Genomic DNA, 13608 nt, shown 5'->3' with positions numbered 1-13608 from the left:
CAACCCAAAGAAGTTACTGAGAATTCTTCTGTCTAGCATTAGATGAAAAAATCCCGTTTCCCACGAAATCCTCAAAGAGGCCCAAACATCCACTTGCAGACTTTAAAAACAGAGTGTTTCCAAACCGCTCTATGAAAAGAAAGATTAAACTCTGTGAGGGGAACGCACGCATTACAAATTGGTTTCTGAGAATGATTCACTCTAGCTTTTATACGAAGATATTTCCTTTTCTACCGTGGAACCCAAAGCGCTTGAAATCTCCACTTGCAAATTCCACAAAAAGAGGGTTTCAAATCTGCACTGTCTAAAGGAAGGTTCAACTCTGTGAGTTGAGCGCACGCAACGCAAAGAAGTTACTGAGAATTCTTCTGTCTAGCGTTAGATGAAAAAATCCCGTTTCCAACGAAATCCTCAAATAGGTCCAAATATCCACTTGCAGACTTTACAAACAGAGTGTTTCCAAACTGTTCTATGAAAAGAAAGGTTAAACTCTGTGAGTGGAACGCACGCATGACAAAGTGGTTTCTGAGAATGATTCACTCTAGTTTTTATACGAAGATATTTCCTTTTCTACCGTGGAACCCAAAGCGCTTGAAATCTCCACTTGCAAATTCCACAAAAAGAGGGTTTCAAATCTGCTCTGTCTAAAGGAAGGTTCAACTCTGTGAGTTGAACACACGCAAACCAAAGAAGTTACTGAGAATTCTTCTGTCTAGAATTAGATGAAAAAATCCCGTTTCCATCGAAATCCTCAAAGAGGTCCAAATATCCACTTGCAGACCTTACAAACAGAGTGTTTCCAAACTGCTCTATTGAAAGAAAGGTTAAACTCTGTGAGTGGAACGCACATATCACAAAGTGGTTTCTGAGAATGATTCTCTCTAGTTTTTATACAAAGATATTTCCTTTTCTACCGTTGGCCACAAAGCGCTTGAAATCTCCATTTGCAAATTCCACAGAAAGAGGGTTTCAAATCTGTTCTGTCTAAAGGAAGGATCAACTCTGTGAGTTGAACACACGCAACCCAAAGAAGTTACTGAGAATTCTTCTGTCTAGCATTAGATGAAAAAATCCCGTTTCCAACGAAATCCTCAAAGAGGTCTAAATATACACTTGCTGACCTTACACACAGAGTGTTTCCAAACTGCTCTATGAAAAGAAAGGTTTAACTCTGTGAGGGGAATGCACACAACACAAAGTGATTTCTGAGAATGATTCTCTCTAGTTTTTATACGAAGATATTTCCTTTTCTACCGTGGAACCGAAAGCCCTTGAAATCTCCACTTGCAAATTCCACAAAAAGAGGGTTTCAAATCTGCTCTGTCTAAAGGAAGGTTCAACTCTGTGAGTTGTACAAACGCAACCCAAAGAAGTTACTGAGAATTCTTCTGTCTAGCATTAGATGAAGAAATCCCGTTTCCAACGAAAACCTCAAAGAGGTCCAAATATCCACTTGCAGACTTTACAAACAGTGTGTTTCCAAACTGCTCTATGAAAAGAAAGCTTAAACTCTGTGAGTGGAACGCACGCATTACAAAGTGGTTTCTGAGAATGATTCTCTCTAGTTTTTATACGAAGATATTTCCTTTTCTACCGTGGGCCCCAAAGCGCTTGAAATCTCCACTTGCAAATTCCACAAAAAGAGGGTTTCAAATCTGCTCGGCCTAAAGGAAGGTTCAACTCTGTGACTTGAACACACGCAACCCTAACAAGTTACTGAGAATTCTTCTGTCTAGCATTAGATGAAAAAATCCCGTTTCCAACGAAATCCTCCAAGAGGTCAAACGTCCACTTGCAGACTTTAAAAACAGAGTGTTTCCAAACCGCTCTATGAAAAGAAAGCTTAAACTCTGTGAGTGGAACGCACGCATTACAAATTGGTTTCTGAGAATGATTCACTCTAGCTTTTATACGAAGATATTTCCTTTTCTACCGTGGAACCCAAAGCGCTTGAAATCTCCACTTGCAAATTCCACAAAAAGAGGGTTTCAAATCTGCACTGTCTAAAGGAAGGTTCAACTCTGTGAGTTGAATGCACGCAACGCAAAGAAGTTACTGAGAATTCTTCTGTCTAGCATTAGATGAAAAAATCCCGTTTCCAACGAAATCCTCAAAGAGGTCCAAATATCCACTTGCACACTTTACAAACAGAGTGTTTCCAAACTGCTCTATGAAAAGAAAGGTTAAACTCTGTGAGGGGAATGCACACAACACAAAGTGATTTCTGAGAATGATTCTCTCTAGTTTTTATACGAAGATATTTCCTTTTCTACCGTGGAACCGAAAGCGCTTGAAATCTCCACTTGCAAATTCCACAAAAAGAGGGTTTCAAATCTGCTCTGTCTAAAGGAAGGCTCAACTCTGTGAGTTGAACACACGCAACCCAAAGAAGTTACTGAGAATTCTTCTGTGTAGCGTTAGATGAAAAAATCCCGTTTCCAACGAAATCCTCAAAGAGGTCCAAATATACACTTGCAGACCTTACAAACAGAGTGTTTTCAAACTGCTCTATGAAAAGAAAGGTTAAACTCTGTGAGTGGAATGCACACAACACAAAGTGGTTTCTGAGAATGATTCTCTCTAGTTTTTATACGAAGATATATCCTTTTCTACCGTAGGCCCCAAAGCGCTTGAAACCTCAATTTGCAAATTCCACAAAAAGAGGGTTTCAAATCTGCTCTGTCTAAAGGAATGTTCAACTCTGTGAGTAGAACACAAGTAACCCAAAGAAGTTACTTAGAGTTCTTCTGTCTAGAATTAGATGAAGAAATACCGTTTCAAACGAAATCCTCAAAGAGGTCCAAATATCCACTTGCAGACAATACAAACAGAGTCTTTCCAAACTGCTCTATTGAAAGAAAGGTTAAACTCTGTGAGTGGAACGCACACATCACAAAGTGATTTCTGAGAATGATTCTCTCAAGTTTTTATACCAATATACTTCCTTTTCTACCGTTGTCCCCAAAGCGCTTGAAATCTCCACTTGCAAATTCCACAGAAAGAGGGTTTCAAATCTGTTCTGTCTAAAGGAAGGATCAACTCTGTGAGTTGAACACACGCAACCCAAAGAAGTTACTGAGAATTCTTCTGTCTAGCATTAGATGAAAAAATCCCGTTTCCAACGAAATCCTCAAAGAGGTCTTAATATACACTTGCTGACCTTACAAACAGAGTGTTTCCAAACTGCTCTATGAAAAGAAAGGTTAAACTCTGTGAGGGGAATGCACACAACACAAAGTGATTTCTGAGAATGATTCTCTCTAGTTTTTATACGAAGATATTTCCTTTTATACCGTGGGCCACACAGCGCTTGAAATCTCCACTTGCAAATTCCACAAAAAGAGGGTTTCAAATCTGCTCTGCCTAAAGGAAGGTTCAACTCTGTGAGTTGAACACACGCAACCCAAAGAAGTTACTGAGAATTCTTCTGTCTAGCATTAGATGAAAAAATCCCGTTTCCCACGAAATCCTCAAAGAGGCCCAAACATCCACTTGCAGACTTTAAAAACAGAGTGTTTCCAAACCGCTCTATGAAAAGAAAGATTAAACTCTGTGAGGGGAACGCACGCATTACAAATTGGTTTCTGAGAATGATTCACTCTAGCTTTTATACGAAGATATTTCCTTTTCTACCGTGGAACCCAAAGCGCTTGAAATCTCCAGTTGCAAATTCCACAAAAAGAGGGTTTCAAATCTGCACTGTCTAAAGGAAGGTTCAACTCTGTGAGTTGAGCGCACGCAACGCAAAGAAGTTACTGAGAATTCTTCTGTCTAGCGTTAGATGAAAAAATCCCGTTTCCAACGAAATCCTCAAATAGGTCCAAATATCCACTTGCAGACTTTACAAACAGAGTGTTTCCAAACTGTTCTATGAAAAGAAAGGTTAAACTCTGTGAGTGGAACGCACGCATGACAAAGTGGTTTCTGAGAATGATTCACTCTAGTTTTTATACGAAGATATTTCCTTTTCTACCGTGGAACCCAAAGCGCTTGAAATCTCCACTTGCAAATTCCACAAAAAGAGGGTTTCAAATCTGCTCTGTCTAAAGGAAGGTTCAACTCTGTGAGTTGAACACACGCAAACCAAAGAAGTTACTGAGAATTCTTCTGTCTAGAATTAGATGAAAAAATCCCGTTTCCATCGAAATCCTCAAAGAGGTCCAAATATCCACTTGCAGACCTTACAAACAGAGTGTTTCCAAACTGCTCTATTGAAAGAAAGGTTAAACTCTGTGAGTGGAACGCACATATCACAAAGTGGTTTCTGAGAATGATTCTCTCTAGTTTTTATACAAAGATATTTCCTTTTCTACCGTTGGCCACAAAGCGCTTGAAATCTCCACTTGCAAATTCCACAGAAAGAGGGTTTCAAATCTGTTCTGTCTAAAGGAAGGATCAACTCTGTGAGTTGAACACACGCAACCCAAAGAAGTTACTGAGAATTCTTCTGTCTAGCATTAGATGAAAAAATCCCGTTTCCAACGAAATCCTCAAAGAGGTCTAAATATACACTTGCTGACCTTACACACAGAGTGTTTCCAAACTGCTCTATGAAAAGAAAGGTTTAACTCTGTGAGGGGAATGCACACAACACAAAGTGATTTCTGAGAATGATTCTCTATAGTTTTTATACGAAGATATTTCCTTTTCTACCGTGGAACCGAAAGCCCTTGAAATCTCCACTTGCAAATTCCACAAAAAGAGGGTTTCAAATCTGCTCTGTCTAAAGGAAGGTTCAACTCTGTGAGTTGAACACACGCAGCCCAAAGAAGTTACTGAGAATTCTTCTGTCTAGCATTAGATGAAAAAATCCCTTTTCCAAAGAAATCCTCAAAGAGGTCCAAATATCCACTTGCAGACTTTACAAACAGAGTGTTTCCAAACTGTTCTATTGAAAGAAAGGTTAAACTCTGTGAGTGGAACGCACACAACACAAAGTGGTTTCTGAGAATGATTCTCTCTAGTTTTTATACAAAGATATTTCCTTTTCTACCGTTGGCCACAAAGCGCTTGAAATCTCCACTTGCAAATTCCACAAAAAGAGGGTTTCAAATCAGTTCTGTCTAAAGGAAGGATCAACTCTGTGAGTTGAACACACGCAACCCAAAGAAGTTACTGAGAATTCTTCTGTCTAGCATTAGATGAAGAAATCCCGTTTCCAACGAAAACCTCAAAGAGGTCCAAATATCCACTTGCAGACTTTACAAACAGTGTGTTTCCAAACTGCTCTATGAAAAGAAAGCTTAAACTCTGTGAGTGGAACGCACGCATTACAAAGTGGTTTCTGAGAATGATTCTCTCTAGTTTTTATACGAAGATATTTCCTTTTCTACCGTGGGCCCCAAAGCGCTTGAAATCTCCACTTGCAAATTCCACAAAAAGAGGGTTTCAAATCTGCTCGGCCTAAAGGAAGGTTCAACTCTGTGACTTGAACACACGCAACCCTAACAAGTTACTGAGAATTCTTCTGTCTAGCATTAGATGAAAAAATCCCGTTTCCAACGAAATCCTCCAAGAGGTCAAACGTCCACTTGCAGACTTTAAAAACAGAGTGTTTCCAAACCGCTCTATGAAAAGAAAGCTTAAACTCTGTGAGTGGAACGCACGCATTACAAATTGGTTTCTGAGAATGATTCACTCTAGCTTTTATACGAAGATATTTCCTTTTCTACCGTGGAACCCAAAGCGCTTGAAATCTCCACTTGCAAATTCCACAAAAAGAGGGTTTCAAATCTGCACTGTCTAAAGGAAGGTTCAACTCTGTGAGTTGAATGCACGCAACGCAAAGAAGTTACTGAGAATTCTTCTGTCTAGCATTAGATGAAAAAATCCCGTTTCCAACGAAATCCTCAAAGAGGTCCAAATATCCACTTGCACACTTTACAAACAGAGTGTTTCCAAACTGCTCTATGAAAAGAAAGGTTAAACTCTGTGAGGGGAATGCACACAACACAAAGTGATTTCTGAGAATGATTCTCTCTAGTTTTTATACGAAGATATTTTCTTTTCTACCGTGGAACCGAAAGCGCTTGAAATCTCCACTTGCAAATTCCACAAAAAGAGGGTTTCAAATCTGCTCTGTCTAAAGGAAGGCTCAACTCTGTGAGTTGAACACACGCAACCCAAAGAAGTTACTGAGAATTCTTCTGTGTAGCATTAGATGAAAAAATCCCGTTTCCAACGAAATCCTCAAAGAGGTCCAAATATACACTTGCAGACCTTACAAACAGAGTGTTTTCAAACTGCTCTATGAAAAGAAAGGTTAAACTCTGTGAGTGGAATGCACACAACACAAAGTGGTTTCTGAGAATGATTCTCTCTAGTTTTTATACGAAGATATATCCTTTTCTACCGTAGGCCCCAAAGCGCTTGAAACCTCAATTTGCAAATTCCACAAAAACAGGGTTTCAAATCTGCTCTGTCTAAAGGAATGTTCAACTCTGTGAGTAGAACACAAGTAACCCAAAGAAGTTACTTAGAGTTCTTCTGTCTAGAATTAGATGAAGAAATACCGTTTCAAACGAAATCCTCAAAGAGGTCCAAATATCCACTTGCAGACAATACAAACAGAGTCTTTCCAAACTGCTCTATTGAAAGAAAGGTTAAACTCTGTGAGTGGAACGCACACATCACAAAGTGATTTCTGAGAATGATTCTCTCAAGTTTTTATACCAATATACTTCCTTTTCTACCGTAGTCCCCAAAGCGCTTGAAATCTCCACTTGCAAATTCCACAGAAAGAGGGTTTCAAATCTGTTCTGTCTAAAGGAAGGATCAACTCTGTGAGTTGAACACACGCAACCCAAAGAAGTTACTGAGAATTCTTCTGTCTAGCATTAGATGAAAAAATCCCGTTTCCAACGAAATCCTCAAAGAGGTCTAAATATACACTTGCTGACCTTACAAACAGAGTGTTTCCAAACTGCTCTATGAAAAGAAAGGTTAAACTCTGTGAGGGGAATGCACACAACACAAAGTGATTTCTGAGAATGATTCTCTCTAGTTTTTATACGAAGATATTTCCTTTTATACCGTGGGCCACACAGCGCTTGAAATCTCCACTTGCAAATTCCACAAAAAGAGGGTTTCAAATCTGCTCTGCCTAAAGGAAGGTTCAACTCTGTGACTTGAACACACGCAACCCAAAGAAGTTACTGAGAATTCTTCTGTCTAGCATTAGATGAAAAAATCCCGTTTCCCACGAAATCCTCAAAGAGGCCCAAACATCCACTTGCAGACTTTAAAAACAGAGTGTTTCCAAACCGCTCTATGAAAAGAAAGATTAAACTCTGTGAGGGGAACGCACGCATTACAAATTGGTTTCTGAGAATGATTCACTCTAGCTTTTATACGAAGATATTTCCTTTTCTACCGTGGAACCCAAAGCGCTTGAAATCTCCAGTTGCAAATTCCACAAAAAGAGGGTTTCAAATCTGCACTGTCTAAAGGAAGGTTCAACTCTGTGAGTTGAGCGCACGCAACGCAAAGAAGTTACTGAGAATTCTTCTGTCTAGCGTTAGATGAAAAAATCCCGTTTCCAACGAAATCCTCAAATAGGTCCAAATATCCACTTGCAGACTTTACAAACAGAGTGTTTCCAAACTGTTCTATGAAAAGAAAGGTTAAACTCTGTGAGTGGAACGCACGCATGACAAAGTGGTTTCTGAGAATGATTCACTCTAGTTTTTATACGAAGATATTTCCTTTTCTACCGTGGAACCCAAAGCGCTTGAAATCTCCACTTGCAAATTCCACAAAAAGAGGGTTTCAAATCTGCTCTGTCTAAAGGAAGGTTCAACTCTGTGAGTTGAACACACGCAAACCAAAGAAGTTACTGAGAATTCTTCTGTCTAGAATTAGATGAAAAAATCCCGTTTCCATCGAAATCCTCAAAGAGGTCCAAATATCCACTTGCAGACCTTACAAACAGAGTGTTTCCAAACTGCTCTATTGAAAGAAAGGTTAAACTCTGTGAGTGGAACGCACATATCACAAAGTGGTTTCTGAGAATGATTCTCTCTAGTTTTTATACAAAGATATTTCCTTTTCTACCGTTGGCCACAAAGCGCTTGAAATCTCCATTTGCAAATTCCACAGAAAGAGGGTTTCAAATCTGTTCTGTCTAAAGGAAGGATCAACTCTGTGAGTTGAACACACGCAACCCAAAGAAGTTACTGAGAATTCTTCTGTCTAGCATTAGATGAAAAAATCCCGTTTCCAACGAAATCCTCAAAGAGGTCTAAATATACACTTGCTGACCTTACACACAGAGTGTTTCCAAACTGCTCTATGAAAAGAAAGGTTTAACTCTGTGAGGGGAATGCACACAACACAAAGTGATTTCTGAGAATGATTCTCTCTAGTTTTTATACGAAGATATTTCCTTTTCTACCGTGGAACCGAAAGCCCTTGAAATCTCCACTTGCAAATTCCACAAAAAGAGGGTTTCAAATCTGCTCTGTCTAAAGGAAGGTTCAACTCTGTGAGTTGTACAAACGCAACCCAAAGAAGTTACTGAGAATTCTTCTGTCTAGCATTAGATGAAGAAATCCCGTTTCCAACGAAAACCTCAAAGAGGTCCAAATATCCACTTGCAGACTTTACAAACAGTGTGTTTCCAAACTGCTCTATGAAAAGAAAGCTTAAACTCTGTGAGTGGAACGCACGCATTACAAAGTGGTTTCTGAGAATGATTCTCTCTAGTTTTTATACGAAGATATTTCCTTTTCTACCGTGGGCCCCAAAGCGCTTGAAATCTCCACTTGCAAATTCCACAAAAAGAGGGTTTCAAATCTGCTCGGCCTAAAGGAAGGTTCAACTCTGTGACTTGAACACACGCAACCCTAACAAGTTACTGAGAATTCTTCTGTCTAGCATTAGATGAAAAAATCCCGTTTCCAACGAAATCCTCCAAGAGGTCAAACGTCCACTTGCAGACTTTAAAAACAGAGTGTTTCCAAACCGCTCTATGAAAAGAAAGCTTAAACTCTGTGAGTGGAACGCACGCATTACAAATTGGTTTCTGAGAATGATTCACTCTAGCTTTTATACGAAGATATTTCCTTTTCTACCGTGGAACCCAAAGCGCTTGAAATCTCCACTTGCAAATTCCACAAAAAGAGGGTTTCAAATCTGCACTGTCTAAAGGAAGGTTCAACTCTGTGAGTTGAATGCACGCAACGCAAAGAAGTTACTGAGAATTCTTCTGTCTAGCATTAGATGAAAAAATCCCGTTTCCAACGAAATCCTCAAAGAGGTCCAAATATCCACTTGCACACTTTACAAACAGAGTGTTTCCAAACTGCTCTATGAAAAGAAAGGTTAAACTCTGTGAGGGGAATGCACACAACACAAAGTGATTTCTGAGAATGATTCTCTCTAGTTTTTATACGAAGATATTTCCTTTTCTACCGTGGAACCGAAAGCGCTTGAAATCTCCACTTGCAAATTCCACAAAAAGAGGGTTTCAAATCTGCTCTGTCTAAAGGAAGGCTCAACTCTGTGAGTTGAACACACGCAACCCAAAGAAGTTACTGAGAATTCTTCTGTGTAGCATTAGATGAAAAAATCCCGTTTCCAACGAAATCCTCAAAGAGGTCCAAATATACACTTGCAGACCTTACAAACAGAGTGTTTTCAAACTGCTCTATGAAAAGAAAGGTTAAACTCTGTGAGTGGAATGCACACAACACAAAGTGGTTTCTGAGAATGATTCTCTCTAGTTTTTATACGAAGATATATCCTTTTCTACCGTAGGCCCCAAAGCGCTTGAAACCTCAATTTGCAAATTCCACAAAAACAGGGTTTCAAATCTGCTCTGTCTAAAGGAATGTTCAACTCTGTGAGTAGAACACAAGTAACCCAAAGAAGTTACTTAGAGTTCTTCTGTCTAGAATTAGATGAAGAAATACCGTTTCAAACGAAATCCTCAAAGAGGTCCAAATATCCACTTGCAGACAATACAAACAGAGTCTTTCCAAACTGCTCTATTGAAAGAAAGGTTAAACTCTGTGAGTGGAACGCACACATCACAAAGTGATTTCTGAGAATGATTCTCTCAAGTTTTTATACCAATATACTTCCCTTTCTACCGTTGTCCCCAAAGCGCTTGAAATCTCCACTTGCAAATTCCACAGAAAGAGGGTTTCAAATCTGTTCTGTCTAAAGGAAGGATCAACTCTGTGAGTTGAACACACGCAACCCAAAGAAGTTACTGAGAATTCTTCTGTCTAGCATTAGATGAAAAAATCCCGTTTCCAACGAAATCCTCAAAGAGGTCTAAATATACACTTGCTGACCTTACAAACAGAGTGTTTCCAAACTGCTCTATGAAAAGAAAGGTTAAACTCTGTGAGGGGAATGCACACAACACAAAGTGATTTCTGAGAATGATTCTCTCTAGTTTTTATACGAAGATATTTCCTTTTATACCGTGGGCCACACAGCGCTTGAAATCTCCACTTGCAAATTCCACAAAAAGAGGGTTTCAAATCTGCTCTGCCTAAAGGAAGGTTCAACTCTGTGACTTGAACACACGCAACCCAAAGAAGTTACTGAGAATTCTTCTGTCTAGCATTAGATGAAAAAATCCCGTTTCCCACGAAATCCTCAAAGAGGCCCAAACATCCACTTGCAGACTTTAAAAACAGAGTGTTTCCAAACCGCTCTATGAAAAGAAAGATTAAACTCTGTGAGGGGAACGCACGCATTACAAATTGGTTTCTGAGAATGATTCACTCTAGCTTTTATACGAAGATATTTCCTTTTCTACCGTGGAACCCAAAGCGCTTGAAATCTCCACTTGCAAATTCCACAAAAAGAGGGTTTCAAATCTGCACTGTCTAAAGGAAGGTTCAACTCTGTGAGTTGAGCGCACGCAACGCAAAGAAGTTACTGAGAATTCTTCTGTCTAGCGTTAGATGAAAAAATCCCGTTTCCAACGAAATCCTCAAATAGGTCCAAATATCCACTTGCAGACTTTACAAACAGAGTGTTTCCAAACTGTTCTATGAAAAGAAAGGTTAAACTCTGTGAGTGGAACGCACGCATGACAAAGTGGTTTCTGAGAATGATTCACTCTAGTTTTTATACGAAGATATTTCCTTTTCTACCGTGGAACCCAAAGCGCTTGAAATCTCCACTTGCAAATTCCACAAAAAGAGGGTTTCAAATCTGCTCTGTCTAAAGGAAGGTTCAACTCTGTGAGTTGAACACACGCAAACCAAAGAAGTTACTGAGAATTCTTCTGTCTAGAATTAGATGAAAAAATCCCGTTTCCATCGAAATCCTCAAAGAGGTCCAAATATCCACTTGCAGACCTTACAAACAGAGTGTTTCCAAACTGCTCTATTGAAAGAAAGGTTAAACTCTGTGAGTGGAACGCACATATCACAAAGTGGTTTCTGAGAATGATTCTCTCTAGTTTTTATACAAAGATATTTCCTTTTCTACCGTTGGCCACAAAGCGCTTGAAATCTCCACTTGCAAATTCCACAGAAAGAGGGTTTCAAATCTGTTCTGTCTAAAGGAAGGATCAACTCTGTGAGTTGAACACACGCAACCCAAAGAAGTTACTGAGAATTCTTCTGTCTAGCATTAGATGAAAAAATCCCGTTTCCAACGAAATCCTCAAAGAGGTCTAAATATACACTTGCTGACCTTACACACAGAGTGTTTCCAAACTGCTCTATGAAAAGAAAGGTTTAACTCTGTGAGGGGAATGCACACAACACAAAGTGATTTCTGAGAATGATTCTCTATAGTTTTTATACGAAGATATTTCCTTTTCTACCGTGGAACCGAAAGCCCTTGAAATCTCCACTTGCAAATTCCACAAAAAGAGGGTTTCAAATCTGCTCTGTCTAAAGGAAGGTTCAACTCTGTGAGTTGAACACACGCAGCCCAAAGAAGTTACTGAGAATTCTTCTGTCTAGCATTAGATGAAAAAATCCCTTTTCCAAAGAAATCCTCAAAGAGGTCCAAATATCCACTTGCAGACTTTACAAACAGAGTGTTTCCAAACTGTTCTATTGAAAGAAAGGTTAAACTCTGTGAGTGGAACGCACACAACACAAAGTGGTTTCTGAGAATGATTCTCTCTAGTTTTTATACAAAGATATTTCCTTTTCTACCGTTGGCCACAAAGCGCTTGAAATCTCCACTTGCAAATTCCACAAAAAGAGGGTTTCAAATCAGTTCTGTCTAAAGGAAGGATCAACTCTGTGAGTTGAACACACGCAACCCAAAGAAGTTACTGAGAATTCTTCTGTCTAGCATTAGATGAAGAAATCCCGTTTCCAACGAAAACCTCAAAGAGGTCCAAATATCCACTTGCAGACTTTACAAACAGTGTGTTTCCAAACTGCTCTATGAAAAGAAAGCTTAAACTCTGTGAGTGGAACGCACGCATTACAAAGTGGTTTCTGAGAATGATTCTCTCTAGTTTTTATACGAAGATATTTCCTTTTCTACCGTGGGCCCCAAAGCGCTTGAAATCTCCACTTGCAAATTCCACAAAAAGAGGGTTTCAAATCTGCTCGGCCTAAAGGAAGGTTCAACTCTGTGACTTGAACACACGCAACCCTAACAAGTTACTGAGAATTCTTCTGTCTAGCATTAGATGAAAAAATCCCGTTTCCAACGAAATCCTCCAAGAGGTCAAACGTCCACTTGCAGACTTTAAAAACAGAGTGTTTCCAAACCGCTCTATGAAAAGAAAGCTTAAACTCTGTGAGTGGAACGCACGCATTACAAATTGGTTTCTGAGAATGATTCACTCTAGCTTTTATACGAAGATATTTCCTTTTCTACCGTGGAACCCAAAGCGCTTGAAATCTCCACTTGCAAATTCCACAAAAAGAGGGTTTCAAATCTGCACTGTCTAAAGGAAGGTTCAACTCTGTGAGTTGAATGCACGCAACGCAAAGAAGTTACTGAGAATTCTTCTGTCTAGCATTAGATGAAAAAATCCCGTTTCCAACGAAATCCTCAAAGAGGTCCAAATATCCACTTGCACACTTTACAAACAGAGTGTTTCCAAACTGCTCTATGAAAAGAAAGGTTAAACTCTGTGAGGGGAATGCACACAACACAAAGTGATTTCTGAGAATGATTCTCTCTAGTTTTTATACGAAGATATTTTCTTTTCTACCGTGGAACCGAAAGCGCTTGAAATCTCCACTTGCAAATTCCACAAAAAGAGGGTTTCAAATCTGCTCTGTCTAAAGGAAGGCTCAACTCTGTGAGTTGAACACACGCAACCCAAAGAAGTTACTGAGAATTCTTCTGTGTAGCATTAGATGAAAAAATCCCGTTTCCAACGAAATCCTCAAAGAGGTCCAAATATACACTTGCAGACCTTACAAACAGAGTGTTTTCAAACTGCTCTATGAAAAGAAAGGTTAAACTCTGTGAGTGGAATGCACACAACACAAAGTGGTTTCTGAGAATGATTCTCTCTAGTTTTTATACGAAGATATATCCTTTTCTACCGTAGGCCCCAAAGCGCTTGAAACCTCAATTTGCAAATTCCACAAAAACAGGGTTTCAAATCTGCTCTGTCTAAAGGAATGTTCAACTCTGTGAGTAGAACACAAGTAACCCAAAGAA

Source organism: Gorilla gorilla, chromosome 18, assembly GCF_029281585.2.
Source record: "Gorilla gorilla gorilla isolate KB3781 chromosome 18, NHGRI_mGorGor1-v2.1_pri, whole genome shotgun sequence".
Classification (NCBI taxonomy): Eukaryota; Metazoa; Chordata; class Mammalia; order Primates; family Hominidae; genus Gorilla; species Gorilla gorilla.
This window is presented reverse-complemented; position numbering follows the sequence as displayed.